This window comes from Notamacropus eugenii, chromosome 2 (genome assembly GCF_028372415.1).
Source record: "Notamacropus eugenii isolate mMacEug1 chromosome 2, mMacEug1.pri_v2, whole genome shotgun sequence".
In the NCBI taxonomy this organism is placed as follows: Eukaryota; Metazoa; Chordata; class Mammalia; order Diprotodontia; family Macropodidae; genus Notamacropus; species Notamacropus eugenii.
The window spans coordinates 178,963,551-178,978,101 of NC_092873.1; the positions used below are offsets into that span (position 1 = coordinate 178,963,551).

The following is a 14,551-nucleotide window of genomic DNA, read 5'->3' on the forward strand; positions in this document are numbered from 1 at the left end:
TTATGTCCAACCTTCCCCTAGAATCTTATTCTACTGTTATATTTTTACTACACCAGCACAATTCATATCCTGGATAAGTCTTCCCAAGCCAGAAAGGCTTCAAGCATGGGTCTGCTGATAGACTTGTATGCTTGTCATTAGAAGACCTAATTGAGAAAGGCTTATCAGCTTGTTGGCCAAAGGGTGTTGAAATATCTTTTGAGGATTAGTTTGAAGGATAACACTGGGATTGTGAACCTGGGTGATTGGAACCTGGAAAAGAGAAGGAGGAAGTAGTGAAAGGAAAAGAGAATACGTGATAGATATCTCCAAATATGTGAAGGACTCTCATATCTAGGATATGTTCTGTTTGGCCTTAAAGAGGGACCTGGAACAATAGATGTAAGGTACAAAGAAATCAATTAAAGCTTGATATCAGAATTTTTTTTTTTGTGCTAACATTTAGAGCTCTTCAGAGGTGATGGCTTCCTTCACTTTTGAGATCTTCAAGCAGGGACTGGAGGACCAGTTCTTGGGAATGTTAATGGGTTTTTTTTTCCATGTATAGATTGGACTAAATAAGGTCTCTTCCAAATCTCAGACTCTATAGTCCTATACTTTTATGAAATTTTTAGCAAAGCACTTCTTAAATGCTGTCCAGTAAGTTACATAGTGTTGGTGAGTTGCATCAGGAAAGGAGGTACTCATTCAAATAAAATTATAGTCATTGAAATATATAACTTAACACTTAAGAAATGACTAATTTAGCTGCATTTACCCCCTTAGTGACTGTCCATTTAATTCCAGACAACTGAATAAAGCATGAAAAAGCCACTCAGTCAGATTGTATTTAGACACAACCTGAGGGAAAATGTTCTTTAGTTTTTACAATATCAAAGGATCATATAGATCTAGAGCTTAAAAGGACCTTTAATATCCTGTAATCTAATCTCCTTATTTTACAGTTGAGGAAACTGAGGTACATAAAGGTTAACTTATTTGTCTTAAATGCCACAAAAAATAAGCTGCAGAGCCAGTATATAAACCCAGGTTTTCTGCCTCAAAACCTGTATCATACAATATTCATAATATTTATCTGAACTTTTTAAAATGCTACATAAAACAAGAAGAAATAATTTTGAGGAACACATTTAATTTTCTCATATTTTCTAAGAATGAAAAGATGTGTATAGTCTTAGCAGAGGTAGTCAGGAGGCCTACAGGAATGTAAAGCTATGATTCTAACTTTACAGAGCAAGGTCAATGGTTAATTAAGTCACCACTGGCCTTAATGTGATCTTGGATGAGGTCTCCAACTTTGCTTTATTATTGGGACCTTTCTGGATGACTCAGCTAAGTCATTATATTAACTCAGCTTCCTTAAGACTGTTACGAGATACAGGATGAAATGACAGGGGATTTAAGTAGTGATGTGGCTATGTTACTTGCTGGGACCAGAATCAGAAAGCAGTAGCATACAAGCCAAATAAGTTGATTGTGAAAAAAAGCAATTTATTTCTGTGATTTCTCTCCTAGATGAAGGCATAATGATTGGATTAGCTTAAGTACTTAACCTGTTTCTAGAAAGTAGGTTCCTTTCCTATTCTTTTTTTTTTCCAAGTAATTGGATTATATTTTCAATTTTTTGGCTTTCATTGAAAACCTATTATATGAAATTGTAGAATTTCCAGGCTGATATGAGCCCAGGAATTATGTAGACTAACAATTTCAATTCCAAATGAGGAAACTGAGTTCCAGAGAGGTTAAGTGACATGTAGAATGATGACAAGAATCCAGTTTCTGACTCTTGTTAGTGTTCTTTGTATTTTATTATACTGTCTTGACTTTCAAATAAAATCCTATTGAAAATATTTTTATACTTGGACATCAACATTACCATCCATGGGCAATCTACTTAAAGTAACTGATATTAAAATATTACAGTAAAATAAATTCAACCAAGATTCTAGTTAGCCCTAGAAAATTCTTCTTATATTTTAATTTTGAGGATAGTTTAGATAGTGACATTTTGCATATATGCTGGTTGCTCAGAATCAGTAGCTTATCTGACAAAACCATCTTATAAAGCTAACCTTCTCTCAGCTTCTCTCAATGGTGTACTTCATGTCAGATGTTCTGTGGCATAAGCAAGGCATATGAAAAGTAAGACAAATGACATTTCTCAGTATCTAACTGTAAATGAGGAATATGGGGATAATTATTGTGCCCCAACAAAGGTTAAATGCATTTTCATGATATGATAAAAAAAATATGGAGCTGATTTCAACTAGCTCATAACAGCAACAAATAGGGCTGGTTCTTAAATATTTGTTGGAAACAAGCCACTTTTGAATATTGTGAAAGATAATTCAAGTTGTAGCTTATGTATATTTATAGGACATGTGTTTATACACAAAACCTTTCTCCTGTGTGTATTGGCTTATTCTGACAGTATTGGATAAGACACAAAGCTATCACCTTTTTTTCTCCTGTAATTATATAAACATGCACTCTATTCATAGTGACCTGGGAATACTGATCAGAACATCTGTTGTAATAAATCAAATGGTGAATGGAAACTGATTTTTGAATTGTAAAGTGCCAAAAGACACTGTTGTGATCAGTGCTTTATGCAAATAATAGTGTGTGGAAACCTTGAACTAAGCATTCTTTAACCACATCCAAAGAGCTTGTTCTTTCTTGTGGGAGTATATAAGGTCTGGTTGCTGTCCAGCAAGAGCATTAGTCATCCTTTTTCAGAACCATTTGGAGTTAACTTTTATACTATTTTGCTAGATACTTTAAAAAGTCATGCAATACACTGATAAAATGTCAAATTGAAGTGACTGCTGTGTCAAAATGACACTATCTGAGAATATGAATAACTCATTGTCAAGTTTCCAATTCAAATCACAAGCACTTACGTGCTGTTTATGTGCCAGACACTGTGCTAGGCACCTAGGAGGAAAAGAAAAAAAACAAAACAGAAAAGTATCCCCTAACCTCCAAGAAGTTACATTCAACTAGGGAGAGGACAAACATGCAAAACATATTACAAGCATGTAAACAGGTAAGTATATACCTGAATTTCTGAAGAGTAGGGACAGTGCTATCAACTAGAGCAAGGGTCGTACATCTCATCAGTTAAGAAAAATAGCACATAGCTTTATATATGTATATATATATTATAAAACATATACATGTACTACTGAAGAAATAATTATGAACATTATAAACCATACAAAATATCAAAAGGATGAAGTGAAAATGAAATATTTGATACTAGAACCAATGTAGTTTAATTTAGTAAATGACATGATCAGATCTGTACTTTAGGAAAATCACTTTGGAGCAGTGTCAAGTCTAGACTGGAATAAAGAGAGACTTGGAGCAGGAAGAACAATTAAAGGCTGCACAATAAGAAGAGAAGTGAAGAGGGCCTGAATTAGGATAGTAGCTGCTTAAGGAGAGAGAAAAGAAAAGATGGGAGAGATGTAGAGGTATAAACAATGAGATTGGGCAATTGATTTGATAAGATCTGAACAACTTTGAGAGACTGTCATTATATTATAAATACCCAAATTAACTACAAAGGATCAATGAAGGAAGACACTATCTGTATCCAGAGAAAGAAATGATAAATAGAAATGTGTACAGGATGGTACACACACACACACACACACACACACACACACACACATTCGCACAAATATTTCTGTTTAATGGCAGCCATCTCTAGGGGGAAAGGGAAGGTGAGAAAAGGAAAATAAAGTTACATGATAACTTTATTATATATTTTAAAAGAATAGCAAGTTGTAAATAATAGATTTGCAGTTTCATATGCAATCATCTTTTTCCCCCTTTCTATTCTACTGTGTTAAGGAAATATTTGTTTTATTTCTTAAGTTCAAAAGAAAATAAATTTTTAAAAATTTGGCAACTGATTGGATATGTGAGATGAAGGAAAGTAACGAGTAAAGGATGATGTCAAGGTTGCAAACATAGATAGACTCTAGAAGGACAATAATGCTTTCAAGGGAAAAAAAGAAATTCAGAAGAGCAAGGTAAAGTAATGAGATCTGACTTGGATAGAATGAGATTAAAATCCCAATGGGACACTAAGTTCAGAATGTCCAATAAGCAGTTAGTGATGTGAGACTGAAGCTCAGGAGAGGGATTAGAGTCAGCTACGTAGATTTGGGAGTCATCTGCTTAGACATGTCAATTAAACCTGTGGGGGCTGATGAAGTCACTCGAAGCTTACAGAAGCCTGTGCAGTACGCTCAGTCAGGGGGTGTGATATGAGTAATGAACCTGCAGTGGTGACGAAACAGCAGTCAGACAGGTAGAAGTGAAACCTAAAGGGAAGTAGAGGTAAGTGGCACTTTTAGTGGATAGAGTGCTGGATTTAAAATCAGGAACACCTAAGTTCAAATTCAGCTTCAACATATTTACTAGCTACATAATAGTAGGCAAATCTTTAACCTCTTTCAGACTCAGCTACCTCATCTGTAATATTAGAATTTACTTCCTGGACTGTTGTTGTGAGGATCAATTGAGATGATATTTGTAAATAGTTTGTAAACCTTAAAGTTAGTAATAAGAATACCTTTTCCAGGAGGAAAGGCTAGTTAACTATGTCAAATGCTACAGACAGGTCCAGAAGGATCAAGACTGAGAAAAATAAATCAGATTTGACAATTAAGAAATCATTGCAAACTCTGAAGAGAGAAATGTGTATGGAGAGTCACGGATAACACGCTGAGAATAGGTTGAGAACCTGGGAGAGTGGATGGATGGTAGTGGCTTTAGTGAAAACAGGGAAATTTGGAAGAAGAGTAGATTTTGGTGAAAAAAAAATATAATACAATCACAAAGCATCCATGCCTACACATTGTGGGCTACTCATTCTTTCTCATTAAAAAAATTTTAAAAGAATGTATGTAAGGGAGGGGGAGGGAAAATAAGGGGGATTACTGCCATTCTGCTAGAGAGTGGTGCTTATGGCAGTGACAAGGTAATAAGACAAGAAGAGGTGCAGCAGAGATGTAGAGGTGAAGGATATGAATATGCTGCAAGGTAAAGGGTATAGTGCCTGTATAGCTGCTCCAGGTGTCTGGGTTAGGTTCATTTTTAATTTCTCAGAAATGCCAATGCCAAGTGCAGGTGTGCAAGGTTAATGGTGGGAGGGAGAGAACTGGAGAAATATTGAAAGGATGGTAGTTTTGATCACAAGTGCAGGATAAGCTATGAGGGAGAGGAGGCTATGACCTATCTTCCTGTCTTCCAAGTGATTTATCATATTCCTTTTCCAATCAAGTAATGTCCATTTTAGGCTTATTTCTTGACACTCCCAACCACTTCAAAGAGCACTGAAGCTGAGGGATTAAAGAAAGTTTTCCCATAGGAACTAGTACATGAGCTGAGACTTGAAGGATACTGGGGATTCTAAGAGGTAGATGGGAGGGTAAAAGGGATTTGAAGGGTGGGGGACAACCTGTGCAAAGACATAAGGAAAGGAAAATAAAGGCAAAGTTCAAGGAGTAGCATGTGGACTAGCTGTGAATAAATCTGGGAAGGAAGGTTAGAGGCCTTTCTTTTTAAGTACCTCCATATGAGTTGGGTACTAGGGTTATAAGCAAACATGAAATAGGTCCTGTCCCCAAGAAATTTATATTCTGAAAGGTGAGACAAAATGTACATAAGTTGGCATGTTCAAGAAACATACAAAGTAGATGCAAAGTAACTTTAGAGGGGATGACTGGAAGGTCCGGGAAAGGCTTCCTGAACAAGGTATTGCTTGAATTAAATCTGAAAGGAAACCATGGGTTCCAAGTGGTAGAGGTGAGAAGGAAGAACACTCCAGGAACAATGTTTTTAAATTCATAAAATAAAATACATTGGATTATAGAGGAAATACATTTTGCTGGCATATGGTTATAATATATATTGTATATAATTTTATATAAAATATAAATATATACACGTATATGAAAATATTTTGAAGAAAAAAGTTCATGAGCTCCTAGATATAGAACCTAGAACATGTTAAAGAGAGATTTTATGAACTTTTAGGAATCAGTTTCCTAAGAGCCAGCATGTGTTCACCAAGAGCAAGTTACGTACTTAACACCCCCTTAAACATGCTGTAGGTTAATGGTGTGCAAAGGAGCCATGAGCTGAAAATTTAATGCAGTGAAAATCGCTCCCATCACTCTGTACCCAAGGTGGTAGATCAGCTGCCATCAGCAGCAGCTCTGTAGCACATGAAAGTAGATGAGCTGAAGCTTCTTACAACAGACTCTTTCCAATTCTTTGGAATTGCTGAAAAGTCCTTTTTACCCTAACATCATGTATAATGAGTATGATTTGTCACAACTATTAAAATGCATTTCATACACTTCATACTTCATAGCAATCCTATTTTAATCAGAGTAAAATTGATTCCTTTATTCTTTAAAAATCACTGCTTTGTCTTTTCTTTAACTTTCCAAATTATTTTTGATATTGTCTTATTTGTTTTTAATTCAATTGGCAGGTTGGTATCAATGACTGGAGAGGGTAAGTAGAGTATCAACAACCAACTAAATCCCATTAATCTTGAATTAGCCACAGATTTCTGAGTTGGGTGGATATTCATCAATTCATCACAATTAAATTCAGTAGACATTTATTAAGCATCTACTATGTGCTAGGAACTATACAGAAAAAAATGGATCCCTCATTAACCTAAATGAACTATTAAATATCAGGCCAAGTCTCTCCTAATGGAAACTGAACGTATGTTTTCTGAATCTTCTCTGGAGAGTAGAGGAGTAGAAAGGAGAAGTATGGGGTTTTAAAAAAATCTACTCTCAGGTTTAGGTTTGGATCTTTTGCCTTTAGATTGATCTAATGTTTTATTATTCTTTCATGAAGGGGTGACCATTTGTCCCTTATAATTAGGAAGCCAAAGGGAATTCTCTGATTTGGTTATAGGTTTGTTAAGACTGTCCTTATTCACTGCCTTTTCAGAGAAGAGAAAACAAGTTTTCTTCTAAGATTTACAGTTTTCTCACAGTGGATATTTCAGAGCAAGTCTACCGTGTTTGACTAGTAGTCAACTATTCTACTCTTTGTTTTTGGCTCATTGTCCATTCATGTCTTTAATCGTCATTGGCTGATCACACACACACTTAATCATGTCTCCCTCTGGATTTCTATACAGACTTGCAGAGAACAATTCAGTCTAGTTAACAACTATTTTATCTACCAGAGCTAAGTTACTAAATGCATTGATGGTTCCTGCCCACATATATCTAATCAGTCTCCCCCACTCCCCCTGCATTAACTAGTTAGTTGCTGTTTTTTAGGGAAAGTTTTTGTTTCATAGGATCATAGAGTTAGAGCTAAAAGGAAACTTAGAGAGCACCTATTCCAACTTTCTCATTTTCTTTTAAGGAAACTGAAGCCCAGAGAGGAAGTGGTTTGCCTAAAGTCACACAGGTCGTAAATGAGTCAATATTTGAAACTTTATTCTGTTTAAAAATCTAACTTATGTGAATGCATGTATACAAATATATGTGAATGTGTATGTACATACATGTTCATATGCATATACATATTAAGATATGTGTGCATACACATATATCATATATTTTATGATTTCTTGATAAATTTAGCTGATACAGAGTTGGTATTTATAACTTTTCTGGGACCTGGAAGTATTTTCAATCCCAGTTAGAGCCACTGTCTATGGAAGGGAAAATATGGGAGAGTATTACATTTTTTTGCCATAGAAAAGCACCATTTAGTTCACTTGCATTTTCCTGTAAATTTCACCTTTTTTGTGAACTCTTCCAGCATCTGCACTTACTGACAGAGCAAAGGTCAAAATCAATATTAAATTAAAATAAAGGCAAAAGATGAGAAGACACTGCTTGCAATTACAGTATGTCCAAACTGACCTATTTAATATTGCCTTTTAAAAGAATGAGATGAAAGTAAAGACCTTGACTCTGATGATCTCCATTTCTTAGAAAAGTTTAACAGTCATCAGAGTGAAAAGAAATAAAAAAGATTTCAGAAATCACCTTAACCACTGAACACTCAATCTGAGAATCAAGGCAACCAAAAGCAATACCAGTTTTGATCAAAAGTTCATTTATTCACTTCATAATGGAATATTATGAGCGGCATTATTCATACTATTCAGAAAACAGTGAAAAGCAGTTGAAGGGGAGATAAGCCTGCAGGAAGCTTATCATTGGTGATATCCAGATCCCTTCCTCCTGTTGACCTCTAGGTTCAACTCATTTCCATCTAAGAGGTTGTCCAAGGTATATAAATGATGACTTAACTCAATGCACTGCCCATCCAATGGTAATTGGGAAGTAATCAGGGAATTTGTAATTTGGGAAGTATGCTTTTCTTCTACCTAGTTGTAACCTTGTAGGTTATAGAATTTTTAAAAAATGATTATGTTTCATTAAGAAGACTTTGCAATATTCTAGGAGTTGATAATAATAACTAACATTTACATGGTTCTTTAAGACTTATAAGGCACTGCTATATAGACATTACCTCATTTGTACCTCACAAGAACCCTATGAAGAAGGTATATACAAATATTGTACCCTTTTTACAGATGAGAAAAAAGGAGTCATAGAGAGTGCATGATTATACCTGAAAGAACCTGAAATCAAACCCTGGTCTTTTCTTAGAGGTCCAGCTGTCTTAGCACTATACTATGCTGCTTCTCAATTAACATGTCAGCTTAGATTGCCAACGATCTCTCTCTTCAACCTTTGTGATTGTCACCTTCCATGAAACAGACAAATACTTCTGGCGAACAAATACAATAGTTCCATGTTTTCTGCTTTACTTGGTATTGATACATAACAAAGGACTGACATGGAATCATGTCACATTTATAACAGCTGTTGGGAGGAGGAAATTATTATCATTTGCTCTTCAAGTCTGGCTCGGACAAAAATGTCGGAAGTATCATACTATTACTGTGCTCAAATGGGACACTATATATCAAAAGAAATGTTAGTCATCTACCTATTACCTGTAAAGAGAATCCATATTGCCTAGAAGAAGTGCCTTACTACTTAATTATTTATGATGGTGGTTGATATTAAAAGTTTAAAACCTACTGTAATTTATTTTCTTCAATTTATACCTTCCTGGTGTTTGTGAAATTTTTCTCAGCCCCCAAAAGAAAGCATTAAATACATGCATTTAAAAATATGATTCTTTATTAAAGCTGGAGAAAATTTTGAATTTTATGTGGCTATGATTTCATTAAAATTCCCACACCAGAGCTATATTTTGTAATCACTAAGTATCTTAATACTTAATGAAATTTTGTATAATTTATATAATTTGAGGTATTTAGAATACATTAGATTTAAAATAAAAAGTATCAAAATGAATAGAAAAGTTTATCACAACCCTGTTGTCAATATACTGCTTACTATATATTCAACACCAAAAACAATTTTAGTTTGACTACCATCTTTTTATAAATATTTCTCAAATAGCATTTTCATAGTGTGCTAGGTTCCCAAGGAGTAAGCTTATAAATAAAGATTTTTCTCTAAATTCCAAAAGTTTTGCGTGTTGCATTTCTTGCTATTTAGTTGTGGTCTTTCTATAAATTTAGAAGCACCAATCATAGAATGCTGAAGCTAAAAGACACGTTCTGAGTGTCAGATTTTAGGAATCCAGGCATTGACAAGTTGGAGTTTATCCAGAGGAGAGTGAACAGGAGGTGAGGTAGCTGGAGAGAACTGCCATGTGAGGACTAATTGTAGAAACTAGAAATATTTAGCTTAGAGAAGAAAAACTTCTTGGAGGGGAGAGAAGGAAAGCAGGATAGATACATTCAAGAATATGATTGTAATAAGGAAATAGAGGGGTTATTAGACTTTTTCTCCTTTGCCCAAGAAAGGTTAGTTGACTGTTGTCCTTTCTGCTCAAGAAGTACCAAAATGGGAGTCAAGGTACAGTGTGTCTAACTGTGGTTGATCAGACCAGTAAGAGCTTAGAAACTTCTATCACAGGTGGGGCATAAAGTCCCTATGAACACTTGGAGTGGAGATGTTTCTAAATTGGTGCATCTCCCCTTTCCTTTGAGCTACTGCAATTCTGTTTTGCTTATAAAGCATAGCACTTTCTTTGATGCATGTAGGGAATGCTGGACATCCTGTTCCTATGTCTCCCATGTCTCCCTTTCAATCAATGTTCTTCATAAGACCTTGAGAGTGTCCTTGCATCACTTCTTCTGACCTCTGTGTGAATGCTTGCTTTGTGTGAGTTCTTCGTAAAATAGTCATTTAGGCAAATTTGCATATGGCATTTGACTGACACAGCTAGCTCATCAGAGTGACACTCTCTGCAGTAGAGTTTGAACGCTTGGCAGTGCAGCTTGAGGTGTAGAGATGTTCAGGGAAGACTAGTGCCTCTGGTGTGAGGGCTGCTGAGCCCTTTTCAGGGGTGCTTTCCACCTTTGTTGTCTACCTGCCATCCGATTCTTACCTGTGGCTACAAGAAGCTGTAGCATGCACAGTGGCCACTAAAACATTTCAGTGCATTGGCTAAACCAAGTTAAGAGTAACTGATGGGCCTCAAACCTGTTGGTGAGTTAGGGAGGTATCTACCTCAAGCATGTGAAGACTTCTCCGGGGGGAATGGGTGGATGTGAACAATTTCTTCCAGTGAGCCATGAAGGTGGCAGAAAGCAAGCACTATGGAGCACTTAAGACTGCAGGAGTAGCGAACCTACAACCTTAATGAAAGGATTTGTTCTGTAAAACTTGGACTCAGTCAAAAGGATGTACCCAAGGACCAAGAAGGAGATATGTGGCCTTGAGGCCACAGGTTCCCCATCCCTGAGAGAACTTGGTTAAATATCAAAGATGCCAAGGTATTCAATGCATCCCAAGACATCACAAGTAGTCTTGATTTTTTTATTTTTGTCTTGCCATTGGACTCTGATGACTCTAGAAGAGAGAGTGAGGTCTCATTTTGAGCAACTCTGTCTCACTTAGATCCAATATATGTTTATGTCAAAAGACATCACCTATACCGTTTTACCATTTTGCCACAGAAAGAAATAGGAGAAACTAGTGTACGTTCAGATACAGATTTCAACAAGGTGAAAGGAAAAACTTTTTTAACAAGTCTAGCTCTTCAGAAGTACAAGGAGCTTGAAATCATTGAAAGGTGGTAGATCTACCCTTACTTGTGGATTGCAGGTCAAGGTTGGATGATTATTTGTTAGCTATGTTGTAGACAGATTCTTTTCCAGATATGGGTTTAACTAGATGATTATTGCCATCCCATTTAACACTGAAAATTTCTTATTATTTCATACCTCTGAAATCACAGAATCCAACATTTTCCAAACTGATTTTGATATGAAGTACTTATGACCTGAATTATTTTGATAGAATCTATAAATGTTCATCTGGAGTGGGGTTGGAAATTAATATAATATAATATAATTAATATAATATAAATATATATACACACATATATAGATATAGATATATGTTGATATGAGAGTTGGGGATATTTGAGAACAAAGCAGAGGAAATTTAACCAATTTTCATAATAAATTAACTATATGATAGACATTTTGATAATCCAAAATTTATTATGGAAGGAAAATATAGTTAACAATCAAGTTTTGTCATGGAACCCCTATTTACATTAGGTGGAATACACAAGAGTTGCACAAAATCGTTTGGTTTGAGAACTACAAGGATGGTCCAATATTTTCATTTTACAGATGTAGAAACTGAGATCCAGAGAAATTGTAGTCCAGTTGTTCAGCTAATCATTTACTCTTGTGGGTTTTTTTTTTCATTTTGCTGACCTATATTTTTAAAAACTTGAGTGTAATCCAAAACTCTATGTTCTCTGCCTTTTTTCAGCTAATGTTATCTGGCAGTTAGTCATATGGCTGACTTCCCTGCTCTCTCAGTTTTGATCAATTTTATTTATATCTTGATATTATTCAAGCATCTGTCTCTCCCATCATTATTCATCCTTTTCTAGGTCTTCAATTGCTAACATTTAAGGAACCATTCCCTACTTTTTCTCTCAGTATGTAGTGCTCTGATTTTTAAAATTAATATTATTTGAATGACTAACTCCAGGGCTTTCTCACTAGACCATAAGGGTCCATCTGCAGGAAGAAAAGATCAACACCTATTTTCTATCCAGTAGTGAGAAACAGGTTGGAAGCAGTAGGAGGTTTGAAAAGCTAAAAGCTTTTTAAGTTTTAAAAACACTCGGAAGAGGAAAGCAGTTTTATGCTGGGGCACAAACAATCGTTTTCTAACAAGACCAGCCTGCCAGCACTGCACTATTACATTATTTCCTGCAACTTGATTTTAGTTTACCAGCTGCTTTCTGACTCATATTCTTTCATTCAAGCCTGCATCAAGAGTTTCCTACTTTCAAAATACTGGATGTGCTTAGATCTGAAACGGCAGATGCAGGAGGGGCCTAAGGAAGGAACTTCTCTAACTTTTCCCTATAGATCAAAATCCATGTTGCTACTTCAAGGACATACTTAGAATCATATATTAGAGCTGGAAGAGACCTCAGAAGAGATCTAGTCCAAGTCTTTCATTTTAAAAATGAAGAATATGAGATTCAAGGAGGTTAAGGGACTTGACCAAGGTCACAGTAAGCAGCAGAATCCAGGTCTTCTGACTCTAGACCGCATGTTCTTTCCACTATACCACAATGCCTCTAGAAAGTAAAGATAACAACTTGTGAAATGAGGTTTTACTCTGTGTGTGTGTGTGTGTGTGTGTGTCTGTGTGTGTATGTATGTATATCTTAGAGGTGGGGTTCTGCAGGATGCTTTATTGGCATGATATCATTCATTCATTCATTAAACAAACATTGAGCAAACTCTAGGAAAAATACAAATATAAATGATATTACCCTTGTCTGCAAGAAATTAAAAATCAAGTAGACTTCCACTAAAAAAGGTGCTAATTTATCTCTTTAGATGGAATTTAATTTGGGTTACAGGATCACAGATTTAGATCTGGAAGAAGTCTCAGAGGTTATCTAATATAATTCTTTTCATTTTACTGGGAGAAAATTAAAGCCCAGGGAAGTTAAATAGCTTGCCTAAGAATGCACAGATGTACTGAATGCTTTACATAAGATCATTAGAGCTGGTAAAAAATCGTGTTGAAAAGGTATGGGGAAAATACATACAGGAAAATGTTTTTCTTGCTTGATATCTTAGGGGCCAATACTAAATCAGCTTGCTTCCCCCATAGGACTCAGCATAGCTAAGTGGATAGAGTGAACTTGGGGTCATAAACATCTGGATTTAAATCCTGCCGCTGACATTATTTGGCTTTTAAAACCCTTCATGGTCTAGTGCCAGCCTGCCTTTCTAGGTTTACTGCATATTACTCTTTCACACACTTTACATTGCAAATCAGCCTACTTTCTGTTCCCCTAAACAAAGTTTATCTTTTGTAGATCTATCTACCAGGCTTAGAATACATATTGTTGGCACCTGTACTTCTTAGACTCCCTTCATTTTATAAGTTTAGGCCAAATGCAAACTCCTACAGAAAGCCAATCAAGATCTTTCCCCCGCAGCAAACACACACACACACACACACACACACACACACACACACACACACACACACACACACACACACACACACACTCGCTAGCATCCTAAGTTATTTTACATCCACCTTCCTGATCTTGTGTTATTTCCCAACAGACTGCAAATTCCCTGAAGTCCAGGATTGTTTTCTAGGTATCCTCAGTGCCTACCCCAGGCCTAGCACAATTCCTGGCAGAGTGTGGGCATTTGATACTTGTTGAATGAATGCACTCCTTCTTCCAGATCATGGGCAAGTCATTTAACATTAATAAGTATTAGTTTCCTGATCTGCAAAATAGAGATTAAGCATGTGATATTGACTTCACTGTGGTGAAACTCAAGGGAGCTAATGTAAAATACTTTGCAAACTTTAAAGCTTCATGTAAATATAATTAAATATAAACGCCAGCTATCGAATTCGAAGGGAGTCCTTGTAAGGCTGGCAGCATAGAGTCAGGGAACCATATATGTGTTCTCTGAATAGCCTTGCTCTTTCTTATTAGGGACTACTTGGGCTTGCCCTTTTTTAGGTAGTTGTTTTTGATTGAATACTCCCATGAAGTAAGACATAACTGCTAGCAAATATCCGAGGTGGATCCAAAGCAAATGCGGGATGCTGACCATGGCTAGCAGTGTGAAGCAGAGTTTCCTTAAAGTTACTTATTCTTCTAAAATGTTGCAACCTGCACTTCTGTACTAGAGGGCCCAACATAGGCATTAGTTTGTCTCCGTGGACAAGGCACTGAGCATCTCATTTTTCCTTATCAAATACACATATAAGATCACAGCAATGGGAGTTGGAATATCCCTGAGAGCGTTTTATGTCCTCTGAGACGGCCAGCCAAGGCCCAACATCAACTAAGCGGGGGGAATATCTGGCAGGAAATAGACTAGGAGGCGGGGCGTTTCGAGTCACGTGTGAGGAGGGTG

General features: G+C 36.2%; 1 protein-coding gene across 1 annotated transcript in view; it reads left to right on the forward strand.

Moving 5' to 3' along the window:
- GRIK2 (glutamate ionotropic receptor kainate type subunit 2) overlaps positions 1-14,551 on the forward strand; it is a 791,214-nt gene that overhangs the window by 244,978 nt on the left and 531,685 nt on the right. The window lies entirely within an intron of this gene.